The sequence below is a fragment of the Ursus americanus genome, chromosome 17, assembly GCF_024610735.1.
Source record: "Ursus americanus isolate L20-20 chromosome 17, mUrsAme1.1.p, whole genome shotgun sequence".
NCBI lineage: Eukaryota > Metazoa > Chordata > Mammalia > Carnivora > Ursidae > Ursus > Ursus americanus.
Genome location: NC_142143.1, coordinates 57,904,194 through 57,910,838, shown reverse-complemented (window position 1 = coordinate 57,910,838; position 6,645 = coordinate 57,904,194). Strand labels below are relative to the sequence as shown.

The 6,645-nt window shown below is 40.6% G+C and overlaps 1 pseudogene; it reads right to left on the bottom strand.

Annotated features, from left to right (window-relative positions):
* Positions 1–2,384: 2,384 nt before the first annotated feature.
* Positions 2,385–3,316, bottom strand: LOC148108727 (olfactory receptor 4K14-like; annotated as a pseudogene).
* Positions 3,317–6,645: the final 3,329 nt, after the last annotated feature.

The window sequence follows — 6,645 nt, the reverse complement described above, 5'->3', positions numbered from 1 at the left end:
GTATGTCATCATTGGAAAAGTGTCTGTTCATATCTTCTGCCCATTTTATGATTTGTTTATTTGTTTCTCGTGTATTGAGTTTGAGAAGTTCTTTGTAGATCTTGGATACCAGTCTTTTATCTGTAGCATCATTTGCAAATATATTCTCCCAACCGTGGGCTGCCTCTTAGTTTTTTTGACTGTTTCCTTGGCTGTGCAGAAGCTTTTTATCTTGATGAAGTCCCACAAATTCATTTTATCTTTTGTTTCTCTTGCCTTTGGAGATGTGTCATGAAAAAGATTGCTTTGGCCGATGTCGTAGAGGTTGCTGCCTATGTTCTCCTCTAGGATTTTGATGGATTCCTGTCTCACATTGAGGTCTTTCATCCAATTAATTATGAAAAGATTGAGTCAGTGATAAACAACCTTCCAAAAAATAAAACTCCAGGCACGGATGGTTTTCCTGGGGAATTCTGCCAAACATTCAGAGAAGAAATAATACCTATTCTCCTAAAGCTATTTCAAAAAATATAAACAGAAGGAAAGCTACCATACTCATTCTATGAGGCCAATATTACCTTGATCCCCAAACCAGGCAAAGACCCCCTCAAAAAGGAGAATTACAGACCGATTTCCCTAATGAATATGGACGCCAAAATTCTCAACAAGATCCTGGCTAATAGAATCCAACAGTACATTAAAAGGATTATCCATCATGACCAAGTGGGATTCATCCCTGGGATGCAAGGATGCTTCAACATTCACAAATCTATCAGTGTCTTAGATTTTATCCAGAAACAAAAATTCAGAAATCATACAATTCTCTCAATAGATGCAGAAAAAGCATTTGACAAAATACAGATCCTTTCCTGATTAAAACCCTTCAGAGTGTAGGGATAGAGGGTACATTTCTCAATCTCAAAAAAGCCATCTATGAAAAGCCTACAGCAAATATTATTCTCAATGGGGAAAAGCTGGAAGACTTTCCCTTAAGAACAGGATCAAGAAAAGGATGCCTGCTCTCGCCAGTATTATTCAACATAGTACTAGAATTCCTTGCAACAGCAATCAGACAACCAAAGGGATAAAAGGTATCCAAATCGGCAAAGAAGAAGTCAAACTGTCTCTCTTCACAGATAACATGATACTCTATATGGAAGACCCAAAAGAATCCACTCCCAAACTATTAGAAGTTATAGAGCAATTCAGTAATGTGGCGGGATACGAAATCAATGCTCAGAAATCAGTTGCATTTCTATACATGAATGAGACTGAAGAGAAATTAGGGAATTCATCCCATTTACAATAGCACCAAAAACCATACATTACCTAGGAATTAACTTAACCAGAGACGTAAAGGATCTATATTCTAGAAACTATGAATCACTCTTGAAAGACATTGAAGAAGACACAAAAAGATGGAAAAATATTCCATGCTCATGGATCGGAAGAATAAACATACTTAAAATGTCCATGCTACCCAGAGCAATCTACACTTTCAGTGCTATCCCGCTCAAAATACCGAGGACATTTTTCAAGGAACTGGAACAAATAGTCCTTAAATTTGTATGGAACCAGAAAAGGCCCCGAACCGCCAAGGAACTATTGAAAAGGAAAAACAAAGCTGGGGGCATCACAATGCCGGATTTCGAGCTGTACTACAAAGCTGTGATCACAAAGACAGCATGGTACTGGCACAAAAACAGACACACAGACCAATGGAACAGAATAGAGAACCCAGAAATGGGCCCTCGGCTCTTTGGGCAACTAATCTTTGATAAAGAAGGAAAAAACCCCTGGTGGAAAAAAACCAGTCTCTTCAATAAATGGTGCTGGGAAAATTGGACAGCTACATGCAAAAGAATGAAACTTGACCACTCTCTCACACCATACATAAAGATAAAATTCATTTTCTATAAATATTGTAGACAAAATAAACTAGGAAGAGAAATCTGGTTTAACAAAGACATTTAGAAAATTGCCAAGTCCATTCCAAAGTGAATGTGTATGTTTGAAAGTATATGCACATATACGTCTGTTTACATAAAGTTATATTACATAGTAATTATTATACAATTATACTATTATATTACAATGCAGTTATACTTAAATTACATTTATACTATAAAATATGATAAAATAATAATAATAACGTAATATAAATCTTACATAAGGTAGTGATACTATAAAGTTATTTGATAAATTTTTATTTAAATTATGAAATTATTTAGAATAAAAACATATATATGATTTTTGTTATAATCCACAACTATTTCTCTGTAATATAACACAATACAAATTATATCAATAAAACATCAGAATGAAATCATTAGGCAGAAATCCTATTAAAGAAAGGGTATCCCCTTGAATGAGTAAGAACATGTAGGTTTGTAGAAAGCTGGAATTTAGTGGAAAGTCACATGTTGCTTACATAATTTCTTCATAGCTGTTTTCATCTCCTTATTTCTCAATGTGGTAGATAAGGGGGTTCAAGAGTGGAGTAAAAATGGTATAAAACACAGACAGGAGCTTGTCCACAGAGAAGCAATTGAAAGGGCACACATAAATGAAAATGCAGGGCCCAAAGAAGAGCTAGTCTGACTACCATGATGTGTGCAGGGCAAGTTGAGAGTGCTTTGGATACCCCACCAGCAGCACGCTGTCAGACAGTGATGAAGATAGTAGTACAAGAGACCAAGAGGAGCAGAAAACAGCTCATGGAGAGTAACCCACTGTCTGAGATCATAAGCCTAAGACATAAGTGTCCATCAGGCAAGCTTGATCACGAGAGGAAGGTCACAAAAGAAGCTGTCCACCTCATTGGGGCCATAGTAAGGTAAATTCACAGTAAAGGCTACTTGACTGATGGAGTGCACAAATCCAGTGACCCATGAAACCAACACCAGCCCCATGCAAGTGTGCCGGCTCATCACGGTCATGTGATGCAAAAGTTTGCATATAGCCACATATCTGTCATAGGCCATGGAAACCAGACGTACCATCTCAGCCCCACCAATAAAATGCAAGAAGAAGATTTGAGCCATGCATCCTCCAAAGGAGATGAGCTTTTGCTCACTAAGAAAGTTCCTGATCATCTTGGGGGTGGCAAATGAGGCGAGCCATATGTCTAAGAAAGATAGATTTCCCAGCAGGAAATACATAGGAGAGGAGAGCAAGTGGGGGTCAGAAATCACAGTGACCACAATGATGAGGTTACCCAGCACAGCGGCCAGATAGATCCCAGAGAAAAATATAAAGAGAAAATGCTGGAGTTGTTGTGAAGTGCAGAGTCCACAAACACAAATTCTGACACCAAGGAATAATTCTACAGCTCCATTATCTCATTTCAGACTGTTCTGAATCTATATAAAGAAAAGAGGCGGACATGAAAGGGCCTGTCAACTACCAGACACATGGAAGTGATCACCTAAACTTTATCTGAATATCATTTTAATTTGTAGGACATAATATAAAATACATTACAAGGACGCTTAAAGCCAAGCCCAACAACAGTTTGCTTTTCTCCCACGTTAAGGCTGCTGGTGCACCCATCTCCACAATGCTTGCTTTGAAAACTTGACAATCCAGACTCCTTCAGGAACTTCTCCTGGTAGTAGTGGAACTACCTCCTCCTTCCATATTCATTTGCTCACTCACAAGCTCACTCATTCTGACCAGGTCTATGGAACACTGACAGTTTCCCATTCTCACTTAATTCAGTTAATAAAGCAATCAGTATACAGGGAAATAAATGGATTAACCTAGGGTTCATATAGTTCTCCAAATCCCACATTTTATTACTGTTCTTGTCATCTCTTTTAATCAGTTGGGTTAAGGATTAAAAAGGCAATGATCCAATTCATTTGTAGATTTATTGTGTATAAACAGACAACTTACGACAGGACTTAAGAATGGATTCAATGAAAGAAATATTTTTCAAGATCTTTCATCATGGCCAGAGTATAAAACTTAGGCAATATTTGGGGGGTGTGTAGCTTTCACAGTATACATGAGTACTGATAAGTTCAGCATTTGTTTAAAAACATAGTTCTGAACTTCTGGAAGAACAGGGATGGGATGGATAGGTCTCAATATCAGTTTATCATGAGAAATGAGGTGGTACCCCAGTCTTCTCACTAAGAGAAAGATATTGTATAAACGTTTTTATAAAGACATTGAACAGAATTCTTCATGAGGGATTCTGAATTAAGATGGCAGAGGAGTAGGGGACCCCTTTTTCAGCTGGTCCCCTGAGTCAAGCTGGATAGGTACCAGACCATCCTGAACATTCACAGAATCAGCCTGAGATGCAGGGAGATACATCTGGATCTGTACAAATGAACATCTCCAGCGATGAGTATAGAGGCATGAAGCGGGGAGCCATGAAACCGCGCACAGATATCGGAAGATAAACAGAAGGGGGAGGGAACTGCCGTGTTCGGGCGCCAGGAAGTGGTAGCCACATGCACGGGGGAGCGGGCGGACTTGCAGACCGACACCCGCGAAACAGCAGACTGAGACCTTGAGCCAGGGAACTTGCATGACCAGTCTGAGGGCTGGAGCTTCGCAGCGCGAGAGCCACACTGAAACGGAGCTCCGGAGCACGCAGGGGTGGCTGGTGGCTGGCAGTGTTAGAAACACAAAGAACAGAGACATACTGGCCCTAGAAGTGAGGGCTGGGGCGCTGGCTAAGGGGCGAACATCCAGGGACACTACACGGTTGAGCAGCACCAACAGAAACAGAGTTAAAGTGGCCAGAACATCAGTGGAAAGTGGTCTGCGATCCCTCTGTTCTGAGACAGAGGCTGGGATTTGGCCACTGCTGCTCTGACTCTCAGAAGAGGCACAGCAAAACACCAAGGAAAGCCACCAGAGAACAAAAGCCTGGAAATACTGGCTCACAGTGTGCGCATCCCCATCCCCCCTCGCAGAGGACACAGAGACTCTACCCAAACAGAGTTGCCTGAGTACCAGCGTGGCAGGCCCCTCCCCCAGAAGGCAGGCTAAAAAATCAAGAAGCCCACATCCCTAAGGTCCCTATAAAACAAGGGCGCACTGCCTGGGTCCCGGTCAATAATTTGGGCTCTGGACAACCCCGCAACCTCTCCTCATCAGAATGACGAGAAGGAGAAATCCCCCCCAGGAAAAAAAGACAATGAGTCTGTGGCCTCTGCCACAGAACTAACGGATATGGATATAACCAAATTAGCAGAAATGGAATTCCGAGTAACAATGGTCAAGATGATGTGTAGACTTGAAAAAAGTATTAACGAAAATGTTAATGAGAATATAGAATCTCTAAGAGCAGAAATGAGAGCGAATCTGTCAGAAATTAAAAATTCTATGAGCCAAATGCAGTCAAAACTAGAGGCTCTGACGGCCAGGGTGAATGAGGCAGAAGAACATATCGGCAAATTGGAGGATGGGTTAGTAGAGAAAAAGCGAAAATAGAAATGTGGCTCAAAAAAATTCACGCTCAGGAATGTAGGTTACGGGAGATTACTGACTCAATGAAACGTTCCAATGTCAGAATCATCGGCATCCCTGAGGGGGTGGAGAAAAACAGAGGTCTAGAAGAGATATTTGAACAAATTGTAGCTGAAAACTTCCCTAATCTAGCAAAGGAAACAACCTTTCATGTCCAAGAGGCAGAGAGGACCCCTCCCAAGCTCAACCACGACAAAACTACTCCACGTCACGTCATAGGGCAATTCGCAAATATTAGATGCAAGGATACAGTATTGAAAGCAGCCAGAGCAAAGAAATTTCTCATGTACCAAGCCAAAGGTATCAGAATTACGTCAGACCTGTCTACACAGACCTGGAATGAGAGAAAGGGTTGGGGGGACATTTTTAAAGCTCTTTCAGAGAAAAACATGCAGCCAAGGATCCTCTATCCAGCAAGGCTGTCATTCAGAATTGATGGAGAGATAAAGACTTTCCAGAATCGCCAGTCATTGACCAATTTCGTAACCACGAAACCAGCCCTACAGGAGATAATAAGGGGGGTTCTATAAAAGTAAAAAGGCCACAAGAGTGATACAGAACAGAAAGTCACAATCTATAGAAACAAAGACGTTACAGGCAACATGGCATCATTAAAATCATCTCTCTCAATAATCAGTCTCAATGTAAATGGCCTAAATGGTCCCATAAACGCCACAGGTTTGCAGATTGGATAAAAAGATATGACCCATCCATTTGCTGTCTACAAAAGACTCATTGTGAACCTAAAGATACATCCAGACTGAAATTAACGGGATGGAATACTATCTTTCATGCCAATGGACCTCAAAATAAAGCTGGGGTAGCAATTCTCATATCAGACAGACTGGATTTTAAACTAAAGACTATAGTTAGAGATACAGAAGGGCACTATATTATTCTTAAAGTATGTATCCAACAAGTGGATATGACAATTATAAATATATATGCCCCCAACAGGGGAGCAGTAAGATACACAAGCCAACTCTTAACCAGAATAAAGAGACATATAGATAAAAATACGTTAATAGTAGGGGACCTCAACACTCCACTATCAGAAATAGAGCACCTAAGCAGAAAATCAGCAAACAAACAAGAGCTTTGAATGCCATACTCGACGAGTTGGACCTCATGGATATATAGAACACTACACCCCAGAACCAAAGAATACTCATTCTATTC